The sequence below is a fragment of the Anomalospiza imberbis genome, chromosome 6 (genome assembly GCF_031753505.1).
Source record: "Anomalospiza imberbis isolate Cuckoo-Finch-1a 21T00152 chromosome 6, ASM3175350v1, whole genome shotgun sequence".
In the NCBI taxonomy this organism is placed as follows: domain Eukaryota; kingdom Metazoa; phylum Chordata; class Aves; order Passeriformes; family Viduidae; genus Anomalospiza; species Anomalospiza imberbis.
The window spans coordinates 7,361,475-7,375,852 of record NC_089686.1 but is presented as its reverse complement, the minus strand read 5'-3'; the positions used below and the strand labels follow the sequence as shown (position 1 = coordinate 7,375,852).

The window sequence follows — 14,378 nt, the reverse complement described above, 5'->3', positions numbered from 1 at the left end:
AATAAGTTTGAAAAAATAGCTGTGCAATGGTTCATTACCTGCTTTAGCATCGAGGTAAATTCAATGCAGTAAATTCAGTGCAGTTAAAAAGTATATGTACTATAAACTCTGTAAAGTACCTAAGATAGTGCTGACCATTTATAAACTATACCTGGCAAGTTACAGATAGGATTAAGAGAAAAGACAGCCACTTAAACAGGAGTTCACGAGCGTTGTGTCAGGACATTAAAAACCCTGCTGTCACCAGGCAGTATTAATAAACTCTCTTTATTGGCATTTCTTAGGCAGAAGTCTGCCATGACCAGAATGAGTGTGCTGGCATCGAAGGAGAGTATGCCAATCAAGTGTTATGGAAGACCATGAAATACCTGTGTGTCAACATAGACTCACAAGTGTGTATTTTTTAATGTCATGAGCCCTTTGGCCATCAGGGACTCCCTTCAGACTGAAACCTGCAGCATTAGGAGATTATTGCTGCAGCCACACTCAAGCCTCTGCTCTTGCCAGCATGGAAGAGAGGCTGGAAGCAGGGTCAGGAACAGAGTGTCCTCCTTCACACAGCCCGTTAGTACCGGGCTAGTTCTGATGGAGCAAGGACCTTGGGTCAGTACGGGCTGGCCTGTGGGTGAGGCCAGTTCTTGCCTGTTTGGGTCATACAGGACATCAAAGAATTGTCCTTTCAATGAGCCGTGTGTCATTGCCAGCTTTTCTGACAGGAGAGTCCCAGTGCCTCAAATATGCCAAAGTTATCCAAGTGCCAAAGAAACCATCAGTCAAAACTGCAAGTGCTGTCTACTGTCTAAAGCTATGAGCAGGCTAAATAAAAGCACCATTTTACTTAGAGAAGTCACAGTATAATAACTTCCTGTCACTGGAGAATTTTCAAGAATTTGGCAGATTTCCTAGTTTGAATTAGTTGAATAAATTAGACAAGTAACATTTTTCAGAGGGCAGATATAAAAATGTCTTGAGTAAATCAAGTTGTTTCATACCAGTAAATTGAGTCAGCTTAAATTAAAAAAAAAAAAAAAAAGAAAAAAGAAAATTACTTATATTTTCTTTAAGTGTGGCGTTATCACAGGGAAAATCTGCCACAATTTTTTCAAAATGAGACATTTATCATCAGCTTAGGTCTCCATGAGTGTATTTTTTTTTTAATTATAAAATAGTTTAAGAGAAACATTTTAGTACTGTGCAAGCACATCTTCCCTTCCCCAATCTTACCCCAGGGTAGGAAGTTTCTTAAACAGGATCCATCCCCAAAGAGGCAATCTTGCCATTTCTTCAGAAAGAAGACCACATCAGTAGCACAAAGGAGAAATGCTGTCACCACAGCCGTGCCAATCTCTGTTTTACTCAGAAAGAGCTGGGATCATCTCTGTCTGTATTTTACAGTTCACCTTGGTTAGTTGGGAATTGGGAGCCACAGAACTGATGGTGTGAGTGAGGGACAGGTCTGGAAATCAACACTTGCCTGGGAGGATCTGTTGGTTCACATCTCTTGGCTCTCTGTTTCCAGGTGCTACAGATTCAGACTGCCACCTGTCCCCATTAAAATCACAGTTTTGTTTTCTTCTTCCCCATCTCATGAGTTAAAAACGTTTGTTTGTTTGTTTGTCTGTTTTTTCTGTAAATTAAAAGTGGGAATCTGATATAACAATATGCCAGTAAGATCTGGAGCCTTTGGCTTGCCCTTCCATTGTCTGTGCTTCAATCAGTCAGCTCACACCAAGATTATAAAAAACCTGACCCAGGAGTTTACAGTCTGAAGCCCAAATTGAACAGAGCAGTCAGCAGATTATGTATTCGACCAAACAATGAGGTCTTCAGTCCCTTTTTGAACCAGTTTTCATTGCAGGGGTTATGTTTGCATCATATTGCTGAGAATTACACAAAACTATTATTTTTGAAATGAGTACAGTTGACAACAATGCTGTCAATAATGCAAGTTGTTAGTAAAGTGTGTGTATTTATAGCAGCATGAGAAGTATTTCAGAGAGCTCTTAGCATGTTCAATTCCACATCCACATGCACACAACATTTCAGAAAATGTAAAGCTTAACTACTATATGCTTTCCTTTGCAAGGGAAAGCTAGAAAAGGATGTTCCCATACATTTTCTACCTATGATATTTTACATATAGAAAGCCCCTATTGAAAGGGCCTTTATATATGAAGTCAGTAGAAAGGATGTCCAAAAAAAGAATAAAATTATAGTGCTGGCATTTCTAACAAATAAACTATCTTCCCTTGCTAGCTTATCCCATTCTAAACAGTAACTGTGGAACTTTCTTCCTAATAAAGCTTTAGAGCTACTGCCATGACTTCTCACCCATGCTACAGAAATACTATCCAGATGACCAAAGATTTTGTAATGCAGCAAGCTGCAACAAATATCCAGCTGAAACAGCAATTTAGTGGACTCAGAGCAAAACCAAATTATTTTTATGGGATATAAAATTATGAGGAGCCTTTCCCAATATATTCCATGACTAATGATCATCAGCCTGTACAACAATGACACTTTAGCCACTCCCTCTGTGGTCACCTTTCATTTGCAATCATCAAGTCTCCTAAAAACAGGAGGAGAAATTGCAGTTTAAAAGTGAGATTTTATCAGCTTTCCCAGACAGAACCAGATTGGGAAAGAAGAGAAAAAGAAAACTTCCTCTCATAACTTAAGGAGTAAATGAGCAACTAATAAACATTCTAATTTAATAAGTGCACATATCCTGCTAACAAATTTTCTTTTGAATAACACAACTGAAAGGTTGATGTGGTGTTTTAGTTTGGTTTGATTTTTTCCAAAGAGTAAAAGTAAATCCCATAATTAAATTATAGCAATTATGAAAAAAAAAAAAAAAAGAGCAATGTGCACATAAAGTTTAAGCTGGGAAATCACAAGGCAAATTTCATTTTCCAGTTTGGAAATAAAATCCTAACCTGCTGATTTATGTTCCCTCCACACCATTTTTCACTCAGTGAAAACAGCACTGGCCTGCATTGACAATTCTCTTGAAAAGCCCATGAACCTCTAACAGCATTGCTGAAATCCTGCATTTCTGCCATAACAAGCCTGGCAGCCTGGGCAGAGCTGATGTCACTGGCTCCAGACACGTATTCTCCACGTCAGCAGAGCTTTGCTTTGCTGTGCTGACATGGGGGATGCTGACATGCAGCACCCACGAGGACACAGCTTGCCCTGGGTCCCCTGCATGTCTTCATCGGCCCAATCCAATCCAGCAACTTCTGGGATTGAAGGTGAGACTTTTTCAGTCAGCTCCTCTGCAGAGGAGCTCATAGCACACATTCTGTGCTACCAGGCCATGGCCTCTTTCCTTCTGTACCTCTGCCCTCCTGCACCACGACCCATGCACAGCTACCTCTGCACTACAGAGTTTTGGGGGAACGCCAGGGTGTCATCTAACTCCATGCAATTCCACTGGGTAGCTCATGCATGGTTTTCAACCTCTAATTTGCCACAGGATCACTACCTATCAGTTTTCCACCATCCACAACGCTGCCACTTCAGCCTGTCACTGCCACATAATCCCCCCTAGGTGACATCTCCATCTGGGCGTAAGAAGTTTTGTGCTAGAAAAGGTCCTGAGAGACTGAAATGACAAAAACTAACCAGCCCTGAGGAGGTCTGGGAGAGCAGCAAAGTGCTGATCAGGACATTCACCGATGTAACACTGTCATGTCTTCTGGGAAAACTTCATCAGAATGGGAATCTTAATGTAAACAAATGACTACTTCTGGATTCTTCCAGCCCAGCAGGCCAGAACAGGTAAATATCTACTATCTCAGCATTCCAGCAACTATTAGAAATACACAGATAGGTTTCAATCATGCTTAATAATTAACAGTAAGGAAGGGTGTTTCAAGTATTGTGTTAATCAACAGGTGCTAAAGGAATATGACTTTTTGGAGGCAAAGTTTGGCATGACAGTCAAATTTTTCCATACTAGAAAGCACAGAAATACAATCAGCAAGACCACTTTCTTGCTTTAAGTCTCAGTATTTGAACAAATGAGTCACTGATACATGCTTCAGATATTCCTACGCTAAAACTAGATTATAAGTCATATGTATGAAATCCACTCCTGTGCTATAAGCTGCCTGTGACAGCTTTTTCCAAATACTGACCTAGAGAATGTCTGGTATGTTCAGACTGATCTAAGAAGTCTGGATTTTATATTCATGATCCCAATTTATAAGCGAATGTCACACAAATGGACTTGTCTCAGTGCTGATTTCAAGAACTAAGGAAAATGCAGCAACAGAAAAAGCTTTGCTGATCCATTGGCTGAAGAAGCCAAGTTTCATCAGATGTATGTTCCATTGCTTTAGTAATGGGAAAACATGGATTTTTCTGGCAGCATCTGAGTATAAATTAAAGAGTTCATGACTGAAACTGTTAAATATGCACTATTCATTAGTACATGCAGGAAGAAGTGTAGAAAAGAGCTGTTATAGGTGCTCTAATGACTAAGATAAGGGTCTAAGATTCAGGAAAGCTGGATATAATTGCAGGCTCTGACACAGACTTTCCTTATGACCTTGGGGCTACTCACCAGATACTACCAACCCCAAGTTATCCAGCTATACAATGAAGACATGTTTAATTCAAGCCCCCCCACTCCATTTTGGTTGGTTCTCCTATAATGTTACACAGAGACATGGTCCAAGACGGAGATTTCTTTGACTATGAGGGAAGGGGGGGGATGAGGTGTAAGAATCCTCTCAGAGATGAATGTGATTTGATCCAAGAAACAAACAAAACACACCTCTGGCAAGCCTGGGGGCTGAAGGAGAGGTTTCATCCATGCAGGTGGCATGGAGTTGGAGCTGGAGGACACAAATTGCTGTTGGGAGCTTTAGCACTGTAGGGACGACAGACCCACCTGGGAGGAGGCTGTGGGTTTTACTATCAAATCCAAACTTATCTCATTTGACTTAAATCAGAGCTACAATGATTTGCACCAGAAAAACAGCTGGTTCTGAAACCAAAATAGATCCTTAGTCAAGGGCATATTCCAGGGCTTGAATCATCTTTAGCAAAGGAGAGGGGCTCAGTGTCAGAGAGCTTGACAGGGAACATGGGAAAAGCTAACTGACCTTTATGGAGAATGTCTGCACAGGGAACCAAGGCTTAATCCTCAAAAAGCCCTGAGGTATCACTCTCACTGGTGCCAGGAAATTTGTGCCACTCTAAACAGGCAGGCACACTTACCAACAGAGCATACAGATCCAGATGCTGTGTGTGCCTTGATTATTGCATAATATTACCAAATGGGATTTTTTTTAAACCTTTAAAAAATGCCCTGCTCAAAGAAATCCGGCTTCATTTTTCAGAGGTCAGTAAAAGGACCAGTTCATTTCTTTGATGTAAATATTAACTGAGCCTGTTGAATCTGCTCTCTCACAGAATCAATTCTTTCCCAAAGAGAGTAAAATGATATCTTGTCAGACACAATGAATTTCCTTTTTGCCAACCTGGAATACCATCACTAGAGCACTGAGTGAATTGATCTGGGATAGCTCAGGAAGTACCTTTAAAAAGTGCAGTATCAACAGCTTTGCCTTGTAAGGATGAGGAGCCCTTGACATACACAGATCTCCAAATTTTCTATAAAGTTAACTGATTCCTTGTAAAACATTTTAAATCTCTTGGCAAAACCACTAAACCTTTATGGGGATGCCTTGGTGACTTGCCTTTTTGAGCTCCATCTCCCTCCTTCTATTTCTTTTCCAGGTAAGAGCAAGTCAAGAATTACAGAGTTCTCTGGTTCGCTGCTGTCGTCCCTGGACACTTTGCCACTGACAGGGATCAGCTCCTGCATTTTGCTCACCACTCCAAGTGCCATTGCATTGAGAATTATTGACATTGCCACCGAGGGGGCCATAGTTGTGTGAGTATAAATAAACACAGTGCTAGGAAAAGACACTCAAGGATAAATAGCAAAGGTAGTGCATTGTGTGAGACCAGAATAACTCTGTGCTGTTCACTGACAGAACCTTCTGCTGGCTGTTTCCAGCCAGGGCCCTTGTCTTCTTCTGAAAGGCAAAAAGCATGTGTGGCTTCAGAAGCCATGGGGCCCCTCTCTGTCCCTCCAAGATGGTGACACTGAGAGGCTGGGACCCACTTATGAGTACACTGCAAGTAGCAGTGCTGGATATCCAACATCTGCCAACATTCTCAGAGCTGTGAAGATCCCAGGGAAATTACCAGAACCTGTATGGACTCTTCTGTCTCTCCCTTCCTTGCAGTCACAGGGTCTCTTCAGCAGCCCCCTCTGGCAGGGTCCAGTTTTGGGGTTTCACCCATGCTCTGTACCCCCAGAGGAGGCTTATGGATGGCACAAGGGAACTAAAACACACAAATAATCTCATTGAGAGGCAGAAGCGTGACAGAAAGATTTGGGCTAAGTCAATTGGTGTATGTTCCCTCAATGTATCTCAACAATTTGGATGAGAAGGTCTTTGTGTGCCTGGGGCTGTGAGGGGAGAGAAGGATGCAACAGGTCCATAATGTCCATGTTTTGATGCAGTGGGGGGGTCTGAGTGAGAGCCAGGGGTCTGTTCTGGACCAATTAAATACCAATTTGATCCTACACTAATGGGTGCCAAAAGAGCCACACTCCTAGCATGTGTCTCCATTGATATTAATGCATCAAGGACAAGCTTGGCTTGGATGATAACCGCAGATGAAAACCACAGAAAAGTATTTTGTCAAAACACAATACATGGACAAGTTCCTGATTTTCAATGGAACTGACAAAGGTTCACATTTGGAACTCATTGGAAAGCTAAAACTATGTTTTGGCATTTATAATGGTGTTTGTTAATGTCTTCTTAGCACTTGAATTATGTTCTTTTACTCTACAAAGTTACTATTCCACTGATTCATTTTTTCTTTGTTTGTTCTATTTTAAAGTAGAACATTCTGTAGAAATCCAGAACTCAAAGCCAATTCATCTGTTTTGTTCACCCTGGTACAGCAATGTTTATTTTGAAATTAATATTTTAATGATCTCTTCCAAATACAAAATAATGAAAGACAATTCTTATCCTGCATTAGTTATTGTATTATATGGAAGCCCTTTTAAGCAGTAAATTCCTCATGATATTAAGGCTAGATTTCTGTATTTTTACCTGACTTTCCTGCTTTGCTACCAGCCTTCTGCTCAGTGTAGTACATCAGTTTTCCCTTTGAAGAGAATGTTTCCTCTTTAGTAGTATTGTAGTCACAACAGTCAGGTATTTCAGACTGTGAAGAGAAGGTCAAAAATTAAAAAATAGTATCGTTCTACTCATGCCCAGGGGATAGTGACAGCAATCAATCCCTGTTTGGAAATGAAATTAGAATAGCACAGAAAGCAATTATTTCAATGCAGATCTGTTCTCAGCTAGGTTCCTCACCTTTCTGTAGTCACACAACTTCTGCTGAAAAATTATACCTGGGACATTTGGACTGTCATTAACCAATAGTTCAGACTTAACATTATGAAGAAGTACTACTCTTCAAAGAGATTATCTAAATTGTCTGTTTCATTTCTTATAGGCACATGCAACTTTGTCCTGCTTAAAGTTACATCCTCACTACAACATTATGCTCAGTTCTTACTGGGTTTTGCTCAACCAGATTTCATCATCCACAGAGCTGGTTCAGAAATACTGTGAGTTTTGCTCCAGGACATTCATGGCTCCATGTACTCAGTCAGCAGGGGATGCAGTGTCTTGCTTGTCCAGATACACATCTGCTGCTTCAGGCCTGGAAAATCTGTTTGCGCTTCCAGCCAGAAGTCTCCAGAGGATTAAGCAGCCTCCAGCAAAACTCCTCTGAAATAGTGTTGAAATAAAAAATGTTAACATGTCCAAAACACTGATTAAACCCAAATTAATCTTGAAGCAGTTATGGCAGCCCTTCTGTGCATATGAACCTGCTGAACCAGCAACTGTGCAACATCTGAAGCAGCAGCCATTCAGGGACAAAGTAAAAGCAGAACAAGAAATCCAAGGTCTGCTTGGGGTGTGTTTCAGAGAGCTTGTCTGCTGCTAACTCCTGAGTGGCAAGTCCTTCATGGCACTCTGCTGCCATTGTAACTTCTGCCAGCTCAGTGAGACAAGAACAGATCCACCATCAGCTGCTTCAGTTGATCATGTTGATGTAAATTCCGTTTCAGAGAGGTCTCAGCCCACCCAGGACTCTCATTAATCTGTTAGGGACTCATTAAGTTCTTCACCAACACCTTGAGTGAGCACTGGGAGGTTCAGGCCAGGAAGTCCTGCAGTACCTACAGCACACCTGAAGGGTAGCAGATTAGAGTGGAGCAGCAGAGAGTGCTGCTTAAACCCTGTCATCCTCACAACCACAGGTTAGAGTCCTTCCTGACAGCTCTGGTTCCTGGACCACTACTACTACCACCACCCTCTCATTTAGATTCCCATGTCACATGGGTGATTTGGGGGCTCTGTGGCATTTAGGACAAGCTACGTTCAACGTTGCATAATTTAAGGCACATTTCCAGGGAATTCAGCAGTGGGATTTTCTTGGTCTTCCTTTCACTACTAATGTCCATGTAGAAGCCCTTTCTGTTGCTCTTCCCATCGTCACCAGCTATCAGCTCAAGCCCAGTTTGGCTTTCTTAATCCCATCCTGTGTAGTTCTGCACTGCTCCTTGATTGCCTGTCTCTGCTCTCCCCTGTTATGTGTTTTCTAGTCAGTAGTTTTCTGCATGCACTGCCTTCTTAACCTCCTGCATGACAGCAGGGATCATGCCTGGGCTTTGAGGAGATGGCCTTTGAAGACCATCCACTCTAAACATCCCTGTACTCTTCCCAGCAATATCCCATGACAAGCTGCTTGCTAGTTTCCTGAACAAGACAAAGTCTGGTGTTCTGAGCCCAGGGTCATTTTTCTGCTACTCACCTATCTCTGCTTTCTCATGGTCTTAAATTCTACCACTTCTTGGTCTCTCCAAGGCTGCCACTGACCATCACAACCCCAACCATTACTTCCTTGTTTGTGAGTAGCAAATCAATCAGGACATCCCCTACTCAGCATGGTCAGCACCTGGGTCAGGAAATCATCCCTGACCCACTCCAGAAATCTGGATTTCTTGCCCTACTGTGTTTCCTGCTCAGCAGATTTTAGATCAGGCAGTCAATCTTACAAAAGCTGGAGCTTGAGACGGTGACACTTCTTGCACTAGTGAGAGAAGGCTGTTTTGTCTGTTTTGTCTGTTTTGTCTTCTTGGCCAGGTGATCTGTAGCAAATGCTTACCAAGTTGTTCCCAGTGTTGGCCTTCCCTCTGCTCCTGGCCATCACACAGTCCATAGCAGAATTACATGCATGTGGGCTGCTCCTCTCTGTGCAGAGCATAACTGCCTTTCACATCTCACCCTCCTCCTTCTAAAATGCACATATCCACCCATCACAGCTTCAGCTGTTAAAGCTCTTACAGTGTCTGAGTACAAAGGAGCAATGGGTGGGTCAGTACCCTGCCCATCCAGGTCTGCAATACTGTGAACACTGTGTCTCCCAGTCCAGTCAATATGGAGATCCAGGCACCATCTCAAGATGACTTGCTGAAACACCTAAATTAGATGATGCACCTTCATCTCTTGATTATTACTCTGAGAAATGATAATAATAGCCTTGGGGCAAGGCTTTAATCCACAATCCCCACACATCCCATTATAGTTACAAACACGTCATGCATACTCAGTCAGGTTCAGTAGAAAGAATAACTATTTTTTTTCCAATGTAGTAAAGGCAGATGAACAATGGAAGCCCTCTCAAAGATCTAGTTTCTATTTCCTTCACAAAGTAAGGGATTTCCCTGCTTGCCCAGATACAGTCATGGTTGGTGTGCTTTTGTTGGCTTCAGATAGGAGAGAAAAAAGGAAGGAACCAACAGAAGGGAACCCATTTGAGGTCAGACCTCATCAGGACCAGCAGACTTGGGAATTTGTGTCCAGAAGTGACTTGTTTGTGTTTGTTTCTACTGTTTTCAAGGAAAGGGGAAAAGCATGTTTATTCTTCTGTAAATAACAAGATCACAGGGAGAAATACACTACATTTACACAAGCATTGTCTCTTCCAAATAGAAAGGCTGTGACAGGTGACAGCATACTTGCAGCCTATTTATTGAGCCTTAGTATGATCTCTTTCACATGAAGGAATAATTAGGGAAAGAACAACTTGAAATTCTTCAAATTGCAGTTTGGTTTCTTTCCTTCAAGCTGTAAAAATCTCATTGCAGACATTTACAATTCAGTTTGAGCCACAGGAGTTGTAACTAGTTTGTGTTTTGTCCTTCCAGTGCAGTTTCTTTAAAGGATGAAGGTCTTAGTCCCAGCCTGCACAGGAACACATATCACCAACATCTGGAAGCAGGAAAATCCAGAAAGGAAATCCAGAATTTAAGGAAATCCAGATTGACAACCTCTCTTCTTGCAGCAAATCACTGCCTGATCCAGTTTCCAGTTTGACTGTTGCTCCTTCCCGCAGTACACCTGCAGGTAAAAAAGCAATACAAGCAACACACCCATTCCCAGGTGAGGAGCAAGTGAGGTGATGGTGCAGCTGTGTCTGTACAAAGGAGCTGCTAATGGTCCTCCTTGAGTGGACGAGGTTGGTTGGTTGGTGCAGTTTTGGCTTTGAAAGGATAAGGGAGACAAACCACAGAATAAACAGGAGCAGTAAGAAGCACCTTTAGAGCTCTGTCAAAGAGTGCTTTGTCTATTTCTGAGGGGAACTAAATATATGAGCTAAAAAATATTTTCCCCCCAGGCAGAGAGGAAACACTGGTGGGATCAAGAAACACAATGGCATCTTTAACTGCTGCAGCACCCATTGCAGTGAGTCCCCATTTTTAGGGACAAAAGCTACATTCCTTAACACATATAGAAGTGTTAGTTCACTGGTCTCACTAGAGCTTAGCACTACTAAAATGCCTTTATGATTACAAGCAAAAATGGACAAATACTGTTATTTTGCTGATGAAATGCTGGGTTGGTTTTTTGTTGTTGTTGTTGGTTTTTTTTTTTTTTTGGGGGGGGGGGTTTTCCAGAAAAATGCACTGTTCAGACTACCTTGGTATTCCATCTACATCAGGTACTGGCCTCTAAGAGGACAAGAAGAACAGTCTGAACCAGACAGACTGGAGACAGGACCTCCATGTCCTGCCGTGCTGGCTCACAGAGAACCTGCTGAGCACAATGGGTGCTGCCTTCATAGGCTGCTGCTCCAAACCCACTTGCAATACAAGTAAAATGGACTTGAGCTCACTTCACTTTTTTCCATACCTCAAGACACCCAACTACACATGATGGTCACCCCAAATCCAGCTGCCTTCCCTTGCTACACTGCCCCCTTTCTCACAGCTGCAAAGTCTGAGACTCCCAAGGACAGAGTTTCCTTAATTAATCATCAGGCAGATTTTTTTTTCTTTTCTCTGTCTCTTTTTCCATTTCTGAGTTGCGACGTTTCCTGCCAACGTTCTGCTTGGAATGAATTTCTTCAACAGAGCCATATAACTTCTGAAAATAGATACACTGGAAAGCCTGACACGCCCTATATGGAGCCTGTGAGTGGCAGAGCCATAATCAAAAGAGAGTCAAGACACTAGGCCGTGCTAGCAGCATTCAATTAGGCTCTGAGCAAAGCAGCCCTAAGAGAAGAAAGTAAATGGGAACTCTGTAAACGCCCCCAGGCACTTTTCATCACTCAGAGGCATTTCAGTTCTCTTTAGGGTGACCTCTTTAGAGTGACCATAGCTCAGGAGAGTTATTCCAGTACAGCTGGTATGTTCAGAACTCTTTGAAAAATAAAAATTCTCGGAAATAGCCAACTGCCGTGATTTCCTGCTATGAAACTGCATGTAAAACCTATGGGGGAAAGAAGCCAGTAGTCATATGATATGTCTGAGCTCTGCCTATCATTAGCAAGGGTGGGTTTTTCAGAATAAAATTCTCCTGGGCCAAATAACAGGAGAGTGATAAATAAAGCTTGTCAACTGCCCTTTCTGACTCACTCTCTCCTGTTCAAGGGTGACTCACTGTCATGTGTGAAAGGCTGCCAGGTCCTCCTTACATGCTGAAACAAGCATGGGTTCTGTGTTAGACACACATTACCTCAGAAAAAGCAGACGCTGCTGAGAAGGCAGCCCTGGAAAGGTATTTCTCAATCCTTTCTGAAAAGTTCAAGGTTGTTGTTAGATTACCACAGAAAACTTAGATGCAAAGTCCTGGCTGAGGACTTGGCTGGTGAGTGCAGTGTTTTAAACCATGGCTTACTAGGACCATGAAGCTTTACCAGGTAACTCCTATGGAGTGAGCCAGCCAGCATGTTCTAGGTGCAGACAGAAGTAACCGAGACCCTGTCCAAGGAAAATGGCATAAAAAAAGCAATCCCTTGTTGCTCACTATTTCATGGGGCTGCTCCCTCAAGGAGCCTGTGAGGAGCCTGCAGAGGGGCAAACAAAGCACGTTGAACATCATCTCGGAGTGTTCCTTAGCAGCACCAGCAGCTGCTCAGCGCTCCCTCCTCTCTGCACTGACAAGGACCTTGCAGGTAAGTGGCCGTGCACAGAAAGCTTGTTTGCACCCAGGAGCTTTGCTGCCTACGTGAGTGTGTGCTCCACCCTTTGGTCTCCTCCTGGCATCCCGGGCCCACCGCTGGCCAAGTGCGCAATTCTATGAAATCTCTGCCCCAGGCACTAATAACAAATCCCAGTTATTAGCACATACCACAGTCTGCATTGCCCTGCAGACAGGTGGCAAAGGACACCTTGCCCTTGTACTCTTTCGAAGGCCCCGTGCACTGTCTGTTGCGGTGCCGTGACAAAGCAAGGTGCTTTTGCAAGGACAAGCATGCTGGGATGTCAACTCACAGGTCCCAGAGTGCCCTGTGCTGCAGCTAGAGGGACACAGCTGCACCTGTCCTTTAGCACACAGAGGACTCCTAATGCAGGAGCTGACAGGTTTCTCCCAGGACTAAGAGGGGAAGATGTTCCATAGCCTTCCTAGCTCCAGGAATTGGCCAATATCTTTCTGCATCATGTAGAAACCATGCTGCCACGGGGCAGTGATAGCACAGCTGCCTCCTGTGTGTTCCGCCAGGTGTGCACCATCCAGGAGTCACCCATGCAGCTGGGAAGGACACTCGCACGTGCTTTGACTCAGAAAACCTGCAGCTAAAGCCCTATCTTAAGGTCTCACTGCTGGAGTCCTGGATGCTGAGAATTTTAAAATTTCTGTGGTGAAGGGCACAGACCCGCAAGAAAATACTATATTTGACCTGAGGCCGTGGAGAAGGCTTCCAAAATTGATTGATAGCACTGGGATTATGGGTGTGTAGTTTGATTAGAAGTGTGTAATATCACTGGTTGGAAGACTTAAGAGTTTAAGGTTTTAGAATATAGCAATATATATGGGGCAAGATGGAGGTTTTAGGGGCAGTGGCTGGTTGTTCTTCTTTACCTTCTTCTTCCTTCTTCTTCATGGGTGGTATTTTGTAATTGGACAGAAAAGTCCACATTGTGGACTTTGAGTGATTAGTAATTGGGTTAAAAGTGAAAATAATTTAGGTGTTATTTCTTAATTGGCTAGTTTAGCCTTAAAAGACCTTGTTACAAGAGATAGCCATTTTGTAGCTTGTTAGTAGAATGCTGTAAACTCACCTCTTGTAATATAGATAAGAAATAAACACCTAAGCCTGAATGCAAAATATTGTCTCAAAGGTTTCAATCCCAACCTTGACAGTGGAAGAAAAAAGAAGCAGAAAACCAGCATCTCACCACCATTTTTCCGATCATATGATCACTAACCTGTCTGCCCAGAATGAAGGTATAACCTAGAAATGCTAATTTTGAATAAAATCACAGAATGGTTTGGGTTGGAAGGGACCTTAAAGATCAACAAGTTCCAACTCCCCTGCCAAGGGCAGGGACCCCTTGCACTAGACCAGGTTGCTAAGAGAATAAAGAGTGTACCATCATTTATATAAGGAAGATATAGAAGCCACACACAGTTCTAAAGATATATTTTATATTTATTCTTCTCTGGTAGAAGGTTTACATCCCCTAAAATTTCTAAGAGGTCATATTTAAATATTTTTACTGTGTACCAGAACAGATGTCTAATGAAAAGCTTAAAGAGAAGCTGCAGGCCACAGCAGCCTCATCCAATGGTAAAAGGACTCACCTGACATGGAAAACAAGCCTAGGCCACAATGCTACTTAGGCAGTTAATATCACATGTGCCAGTCTAAGTGAGAAGATGAAGTATTAGCTGTGAACCTGCACTCCAAGTGTCTGTCTCAACCAGGCAGTGCGGGGCCATCCCACAGAAGAGATCCAGTCCCTGGGC

At 42.8% G+C, this 14,378-nt stretch overlaps 1 long non-coding RNA gene across 1 annotated transcript; it reads right to left on the bottom strand.

The window, feature by feature from the left end:
* Positions 1–6,050: 6,050 nt before the first annotated feature.
* On the bottom strand, positions 6,051–13,719 carry LOC137475177 (uncharacterized). Its single transcript, XR_010999724.1, has 3 exons — positions 12,762–13,719; positions 11,103–12,474; positions 6,051–7,844 (listed from the first exon to the last, which is right to left on the bottom strand). It is a non-coding gene; the product is annotated as an uncharacterized lncRNA (long non-coding RNA).
* Between the last annotated feature and the right edge of the window lie 659 nt (positions 13,720–14,378).